Source organism: Primulina eburnea, chromosome 8, assembly GCF_022965805.1.
Source record: "Primulina eburnea isolate SZY01 chromosome 8, ASM2296580v1, whole genome shotgun sequence".
Taxonomy (NCBI): domain Eukaryota; kingdom Viridiplantae; phylum Streptophyta; class Magnoliopsida; order Lamiales; family Gesneriaceae; genus Primulina; species Primulina eburnea.
In genome coordinates, this window is record NC_133108.1 from 22511096 (window position 1) to 22520609 (window position 9514).

Genomic DNA, 9514 nt, shown 5'->3' on the forward strand with positions numbered 1-9514 from the left:
ATTCAACAAAATCAATCATATTCTTCCAATATATCAGAATATCACAACTAACACAATCATAAAATCCTCAAAATATTTCTTAATACATAGTTAATCAACTCATAGACATAGCTGATACATCCTAACGATAAACACTCAATCAGAGGTAACTCTCGTCCAGTAATCTCAAACTGATTTTTCAATTCTTTGAGTTCTATCAGTGCCATTCTGTTCAAAGTTCAAAAGAAAAGAAACTGTACCTGGTATCATGTCAAGGCGGACTTCAATCTCCCAGGCTGAAGGCCAACCCGGAATATCATCTGGAACAATAGCAACATTCATGCCATTGGTAAATCAGCCAAGAATAGACTCGATTCCAGTGAATCAACTGAGTACATAAGGAGTCCCTCCGCTCCTTTCGATAATCATCGAGTCATAGAGAGTACGGGTATCAAAAGAATTCTAAATCCAGAATCCTTACCGTCTCATGTTTATCCTCCGGCCATGTCAGGTCCGAAACTTACCATCTTCTAGAATCGGTCTGTAATTGTGGGGACCCGGACGCTAATCATCTTCTTAATCGTCGTTGGGATTTAATTATCAGTTCTGATAAACAGGGTCTAAAATTTTTTCTTTTTAAAATGTAAATGCGGAAGGTAATGGAATCTAAATAATATACATCTCAGTATAAAATACATTTCAGTATAAAAGTACAATACTGTACAATCTAAGTCTAAGGTTCAGTTACTAAGTTCAAGTAATAAACCAAGTCTACAGTAAGTCCGGAATCACCACGCTAACTCTTCTTCTCTCCTCATCCTCTTGATCCCGATCCAGTCCCACATGTTGTCATGCACACATACAAAACAAGACAAGAGCCGGATAACTCCGGTGAGAATAAATCTCAGTATAAAACATGGTAAGCATGTATATAAACAATCTAAATCATAAAACATGCTCTCATGCACATATTCAAAGTAGTAGATTTCATAATCTATGAAATTAAATCACAATAAGCATGCAACTCCTTTCAGATAGACATGCAATTTAGATCAAATCATATAAACATGCTATCATACTGAAAGCAATAAACATGGGTTTCATATTCTATGAAACCACATCTCTAAACACATGCAGTTCTAGTCAAATCATGTCTAGACTCGACTCAACTATAACTCTAGGGATCCCGTGATGAATAAGACGTCAATGGCTGTTACCTACTCAAACGATCGTGGTAACTGTACGTCTTATTCCTAGACTTCGGCCATGGCTGTATCGTGGTGCTTACAATCGGAGGGTGTCTGCTCCTATGTACGATACACCGAACGTCTAGAAGTCTGACTATCTGTCAAACTTTCCTATCTCAAATGCAATGTATAACAATCTGTAAACAAAGCATGCTCATTTCCAAAAGATTTGAATATAAAGTCTATAAACAAATCATAATCATATCAGAAGACAAACAATAATCAAGTATGTGATTTTATTGGGAAACTCAAATGAGATCTGATTTGAGTTGTATCTTCCCCAGGTATCACATGAATTATAACTTTGTCGTCCCTGTCTGACGAAGACGAAGTCTGGTATTCAACTCTGTCCATCTCAAATCTGAAATGACAATATCGAATACAACGTATCAGTACTTAACTCATACACAATCTATTCTGATCAATATTCAACTCAGTACATAATCTGATCAATATCTGACCAATATAATCATGAATCTCAATCAATATCATATCGGATCAATCTAAATCGATACTGAATCTGATCAATCTAAATCAACTGATGTTTCAACGGCATAACGATACTGTCTCGATGACCCCGTCAGTCTAAACATCACAGATATAATATCAGACTTCGTAATCAATAACAATACCAGTCATAATCTCAATAACAATACAAGTCTGATATGAAATCTCAGTCAATATCTTTCAAAAATCATAACAATTGCATACCCAGTCTATTCTTACATCTGACTTTGATTATACAATATATACGGCAGTAGAAACACCATATCTGAATCACATACAATTCTAGCAACATCATATTCTCAAAACATCTAAAAACGTAACAAAACTTACGTCCTTGTATAGCTCGAGTCGAGAGGAGCTCAAAACTGAAGTCGGATTTGAATTCTGATGGATGGATCTTCCACAATCGCCAATCTAAAAGGCGTAAGGATTTTCTATCAAAATCTTCGCCCCTTTTTCCATTTTTCTGATGAATTACGTGCCATTCATCTGTATATATACTGCATGCACAATCTGAAATGTGGCATCATTTTTCAAGCTCCACGCATGACCGCGGGTGCGGTCATGACATGCACCGCGGGTGCGGTCGTGCAATGCCTATCCTGGCATTTCTCGAAAGCTCAGACCGCGGGTGCGGTCCTTCCATTACCGCGGGTGCGGTGTCGCCTCGAATAAATTTGCCAACTTTCTGTCCATGCACCGCGGGTGCGGTCTTGGTTGCACCGCGGGTGCGGTGTGGCTTTGGCCTCACTTTCAAAATTTCATAATTGCATGACCGCGGGTGCACTCCTGTTCTGGGCGCGGGTGCGGTCTTGCAAACCCTATTTTCTCAGGTCTTTTCTTCCCTCATTGCATGTCATGCATTCTCATATCTTCCGTGTCTCACGTTAATGAAGACTATAATCTTGGTTTATCAATTCTATACTTCTTGGGCATTACATTTCTCCACCTCTTAGATCTGAGTTCGTCCTCGAACTCACAACAATCAATTCAAAGATATCAGAAGAAATGTATCACAGAGTTTAAACTAAACTCCCATATTTAATTCCAGTCTGGAATAAAAATTCGTTAAGTGTCATGTCATAACACTTCTTCAATTCTTTTGACAGAATCAGTCTCGCATTACTGGCTATACACTTCCGTATAAACCAATCTACAGCTCATCACCTATCAGTACCATCTGCTGTTATCAAATTTGTTTCTTCCCAAACAAAGGCATCTACCATCTTTAGCTTCAAATACCCATCGTCATTATCCGACATTGGGTTCTTAAATCTGTCCATTCTGAACTATCTTCATCTTCCTTTGAATTTTCTTCAAAAGAAATCTGTAGTACTCATCGTATACTGTCTTGTCTATAACTATCTCCTTACCTATCTGATAAGCTCATAGCTATTGTCACACAATGATAATAAATCATATTAATTAGTGCTAACATCCAGCACCAAAGCTGTATCCAAATCTTCCAATATCTGGATAACATATTCTAACTGCCTGTCAATCTGTGAAACGTTCTAAGAAAGAGTTCATGATATATTCTGTCACGAATACAAACTCAAGCAAAATCACAATCTGACATAATCTACTATGACATTCCGATCTTTCTGACCACTTTTCTGACACCGATCTGTGTCATTGGTCATGTTTGTACATTATCTGGTACAAACTGATAGATATAGATTGAACAATCTGTCAGTCTTAATCATATCATATTTCACAATCTGTAGAAAATGGCAGTAATTTCATTACGGATGCTATAGAAATGTACTCCCATTTCTATTTAAAACTATACAATTCTGTAATAAATCTTCTAATTTCTATTTTTCTGTCTTTTCTGTTAGCAATTCAGACGTATTAGTACAATTTCTGCCAACATTTCAATACAATTCTGTTATAACTGATCTCATCTGTCTATATCACAACTATCTGTTCGAATACAATACATTCTCAATCATCATACTGAACACTGAATCCATGACTGTAAGCTTCTGACAATATCTGTTCTTTCTGGTTCGAACTATTTGATATACACAAATCAGTCAATAATATAAATTAAAGAAAATATACCTACCTGGTATTCGGCTCTGGTTATCGATATCAAGCTTTGCTGTACAATTCTGACACATCTGACATCACAAGATAAACAGTCTCATACAAAACACAGAATCACATATCTGTTACTCTGATAGATACCCTATTCTGGTTATTACAATCAAGTTCTGAACATTCTGATCACATTCTTGACTTACTGTAACTCTTGAATTCAACGCTGATTCGGTTGAAACTGTATATACTCCCTCTAGTTCACACTAATCTGTAGCATATACGGATTCATCAAATCAGATACAAAATATCAATAACCTATACAGATCTAGTGAGTTCAATGAACTCATAACACATTGATTTCTGGTAAATATCTTCATGTCATTCTGATCAACTGCTATATCTCATCTGCAATTAAAAGGTGCTCCCAACCAATATAAGATATCAGGAATACTGATTTAGAACAATAACAATACACAAGCAGATATAAAGCAATAATCGAATAAGATAATCTGTCAAATCAGACAATATACATTTCTGACATTTCTGACATTTCTGAAATTCCTGATCTTTCTGATATCGGTATCTTATCAATAACTGATCACAATCTCAACTGTATCAAAATCAATCTGTACACTAACTTCAGATATCGCATATTCTGAATACAATCTGTTTCAAGCAAGATTCTTATCTGAATAATTTCTGTATACAATCATTACAGTTCTCAGAATATTCAATAAAGTCTTCAAATATTCTATTCAATCAATCAGATGCTGCAAATATATCAAAATCTCACAGATACAATGAGCATAACATCATCAGAACCTCTCTGAATATACTGAAACATGCCAAAGAGTATCACTAGATCAGATGTACTCCTGGTCGGTACTCTTCTATTGATCTTTCAATTCTTTCTGTATCGTTCTGTACATTCAATGTCATTCTATGTTGAATTCTAAAATAACGATCAATATCTGATCTGAATTCAATTCTGAAATTTATCTTTCTAATATAATACACAAATCTGAAATCTTATCTGGCTAATGTCTGCCAACTCATACATCATTGACATATCTGTCAATGTTAGGCTCGATTTCAGTAGGTCTACTGAATACATAGGGATGCAATCTGCTCCTTTCTGTATTAATCGAGTCATATACAACACAGATATCAAAGGAATTCTAAATCTAGAATCCTTATCGTGGTATCTCCACTGATCAGTCATCTCTGATCTGACTCTTACCATTTCTGGAAAAATTCTCCAATATGTCTATACTTGTTCAGCTTATACATATCAATAATGCGTTCAAATCAGGAACACAAGTACATCATAAGCTATTTCTATTTTATTCTCATCTTACTGTAGTATACAATATATACAGAAATCTCTGATATCAACACTTCCTCAACAAGCAAGGGCATCAATACTACAGTACATACAAACTCAACCGATACAACATATCTCCATGCAACTCAGTCAAAGATATTCTTTAACAAATGCATTAGTATATATCAATACATATGCAATAGAATCACAAAGAATAGTACCTGTTGTAAATTCTGGATTTGTGTTTTCAATTGAACTCTGTTCCCTACAATCTTCGGGAACGCTTCTGGGGACAGACTTTAGCAAAGTGTCCCGGCTGTCCACAAATATTGCATCTACCAGTCACTCCCTGGCATTGCTCGGTGGGATGTCTCCCTCCGCAAGTCCTGCAATATACTCCAGTATAACTCGGGCTAGAACCACTGGAGCTAGAGGAACCACTTCCAAACTTCTTGAATGCCTTCTTTCGAGCTTTCAGCAAATCTTGCTTCCCACTCGTACTGCCGTGATCATATCGAAGAGGGGATTGCTGTGTCTGAAGTGGCTTCACACACAACCTTGTCAATTATCTAATCAGACTCATCTCCGCTCTCTTTGCTCTACTCAAGATATCAGCAAAATGATAAGGTCGTTGCAAATTCATAAATGCAACTACCTCTGAATTCAACCCTCTGATGAACTGATTCACTACAGCTTCATCATTTCCAGCTAAATGAGGAGCAAAATGCAGTAGAGTAGAGAATTTAGCAATATATTGGTCAATATTCAGCTGCCATTGGCTCAAATTCTCAAACTCTAATTTCTTGTCCTCTCGGTACGAAGCTGAGAAAAATCTTCGATAAAATTCAGTTCTGAATATTTCCCACGAAATCACTGTACCTCTCTGTTCCCACATTCTTCGACTGGTAATCCACCAATTCCTGGCGGCTTCTCGTAACTGATAAGGTACCATTATAACTCTCTGTTCATCTGTACAATCAAGTAAATCGAACAGTATTTCTATATCATCAAACCAGTTCTGACAATCTTCGGATGTCTCGGAACCACTCAGAATCGGCGGCTGCAATAACTGAAATTCTTTCATCTTTTCTTCTAGCTGAGTTTCTGATGCATCTATCTGTTCAGATAAAGTACTAACCCTTTCTGGAAATCTCCGATGCGGTATATCTGAATATCAAACAAATCAATGTACAATCTGTATAATCTGTCTCAGCCCTCCTCTGATCATATACCTCTGATTCAGACTCGGTTCTGATCCAGGCTTAGTAATTACATGCTGCAATCAACTCAGATACCAACAACATGTAATAGAGAAAGCAATAAATCATGCTAGCACACACAATATAAGTCAACATTGAAATAATAAATCTCATGCTAGCAATCATATGCAAGGAAGAAAATTCAATCTACCCCGCTCATTCTCTACTATCTCAATCTAAAAGATCTATCAATTCTGACTATTTCAATCTAAAGGATCTATAGCTCTGATACCACCTGTTGTGGGGACCCGGACGCTAATCATCTTCTTAATCGTCGTTGGGATTTAATTATCAGTTCTGATAAACAGGGTCTAAAAATTTTTCTTTTTAAAATGTAAATGCGGAAGGTAATGGAATCTAAATAATATACATCTCAGTATAAAATACATTTCAGTATAAAAGTACAATATTGTACAATCTAAGTCTAAGGTTCAGTTACTAAGTTCAAGTAATAAACCAAGTCTACAGTAAGTCCGGAATCACCACGCTAACTCTTCTTCTCTCCTCATCCTCTTGACCCCGATCCAGTCCCACCTGTTGTCATGCACACATACAAAACAAGACAACAGCCGGATAACTCCGGTGAGAATAAATCCCAGTATAAAACATGGTAAACATGTATATAAACAATCTAAATCATAAAACATGCTCTCATGCACATATTCAAAGTAGTAGATTTCATAATCTATGAAATTAAATCACAATAAGCATGCAACTCCTTTAAGATAGACATGCAATTTAGATCAAATCATATAAACATGCTATCATACTGAAAGCAATAAACATGGGTTTCATATTCTATGAAACCACATCTCTAAACACATGCAGTTCTAGTCAAATCATGTCTAGACTCGACTCAACTATAACTCTAGGGATCCCGTGATGAATAAGACGTCAATGGCTGTTACCTACTCAACCGATCGTGGTAACTGTACGTCTTATTCCTAGACTTCGGCCATGGCTGTATCGTGGTGCTACAATCGGAGGGTGTCTGCTCCTATGTACGATACACCGAACGTCTAGAAGTCTGACTATCTGTCAAACTTTCCTATCTCAAATGCAATGTATAACAATCTATAAACAAAGCATGCTCATTTCCAAAAGATTTGAATATAAAGTCTATAAACAAATCATAATCATATCATAAGATAAACAATAATCAAGTATGTGATTTTATTGGGAAACTCAAATGAGATCTGATTTGAGTTGTATCTTCCCCAGATATCACATGAATTATACCTTTGTCGTCCCTGTCTGACGAAGACGAAGTCTGGTATTCAACTCTGTCCATCTCAAATCTGAAATGACAATATCGAATACAACGTATCAGTACATAACTCAATACACAATCTGTTCTGATCAATATTCAACTCAGTACATAATCTGATCCATATCTGACCAATATAATCATGAATCTCAATCAATATCATATCGGATCAATCTAAATCGATACTGAATCTGATCAATCTAAATCAACTGATGTTTCAACGGAATAACGATAATGTCTCGATGACCCCTGTCAGTCTAAACATCACAGATATAATATCAGACTTCGTAATCCATAACAATATCAGTCATAATCTCAATAACAATACAAGTCTGATATGAAATCTCAGTCAATATCTTTCAAAAATCATAACAATTGCATACCCAGTCTATTCTTACATCTGACTTCGATTATACAATATATACGGCAGTAGAAACACCATATCTGAATCACATACAATTCTAGCAACATCATATTCTCAAAACATCTCAAAACGTAACAAAACTTACGTCCTTGTATAGCTCGAGTCGAGAGGAGCTCAAAACTGAAGTCGGATTTGAATTCTGATGGATGGATCTTCCACAATCGCCAATCTAAAAGGCGTAAGGATTTTCTATCAAAATCTTCACCCCTTTCTCCATTTTTCTGATGAATTACGTGCCATTCATCTGCATATATACTGCATGCACAATCTGAAATGTGGCATCATTTTTCAAGCTCCACGCATGACCGCGGGTGCGGTCATGACATGCACCGCGGGTGCGGTCGTGCAATGCCTATCCTGGCATTTCTCGAAAGCTCAGACCGCGGGTGCGGTCCTTCCATTACCGCGGGTACGGTGTCACCTCGAATAAATTTGCCAACTTTCTGTCCATGCACCGCGGGTGCGGTGTGGCTTCGGCCTCACTTTCAAAATTTCATAATTGCATGATCGCGGGTGCACTCCTGTTCTGGGCGCGGGTGCGGTCTTGCAAACCCTATTTTCTCAGGTCTTTTCTTCCCTCATTGCATGTCATGCTTTCTCATATCTTCCGTGTCTCACGTTAATGAAGACTAATAATCTTGGTTTATCAATTTCTATACTTCTTGGGCATTACAGTAATAGCTTTGTACTTGGCCAGCATATCATTATTCAAAATGCAGTCATAATCAGACAATACAAGTACAATATAAGCTAACTCAGTTTCATTCTTATCTTATTGATGTATACAATATTTCATAGTATTCACTGATATCAAAACTCTTCCCAAAAGGTAAAGAGATAACAACTACCGCAGATACAAACTCAACAGATAAAGCATACATCAATGAAATTCTTTCAGAAATCAGGGGTAGGATGTACGAATATCTCTCAATGCATACACATAATAATCATAAAAGAACAGGTACCTGCTACTATATCGTCAAGTGCATCCAGGATCTGTTCCTCTGTCACTACCACCAGATGCTTCTGCTCCCTGGAATCTTCGGGAACCTCTTTGTGGACATACTCTAGCAAAATGTCCGGATCGTTTGCAGATATGGCAACTACCAAATACTCCTTGGCATTGCTCAGTGGGATGTCTCCCTCCGCAGGTGCTGCAATAAACTCCAGTATAATTCTGACTCGAACTACTGGATCTAGAAAGACTGCTGGCTAACTTCTTAAACTGCTTCTTCCGAGCTTTCAAATAGTCTTTTTTTTCACCACTACTACTACCAGTCTCAGGTCCGAGAGGTGGTTGTTGTGGTCTCGATGCTAGAGGCGCAAACGAAGCTTCTTTCTGTCTTGTCAAACTGGCTTTGGCTCTCTTGGCCCTACTCAGAGCATTAACAAAACTATAAGGTCGGCTGGTATTTACTAATATCAAAATCTCAGGGTTCAATCCCTTAACAAACTGATCAG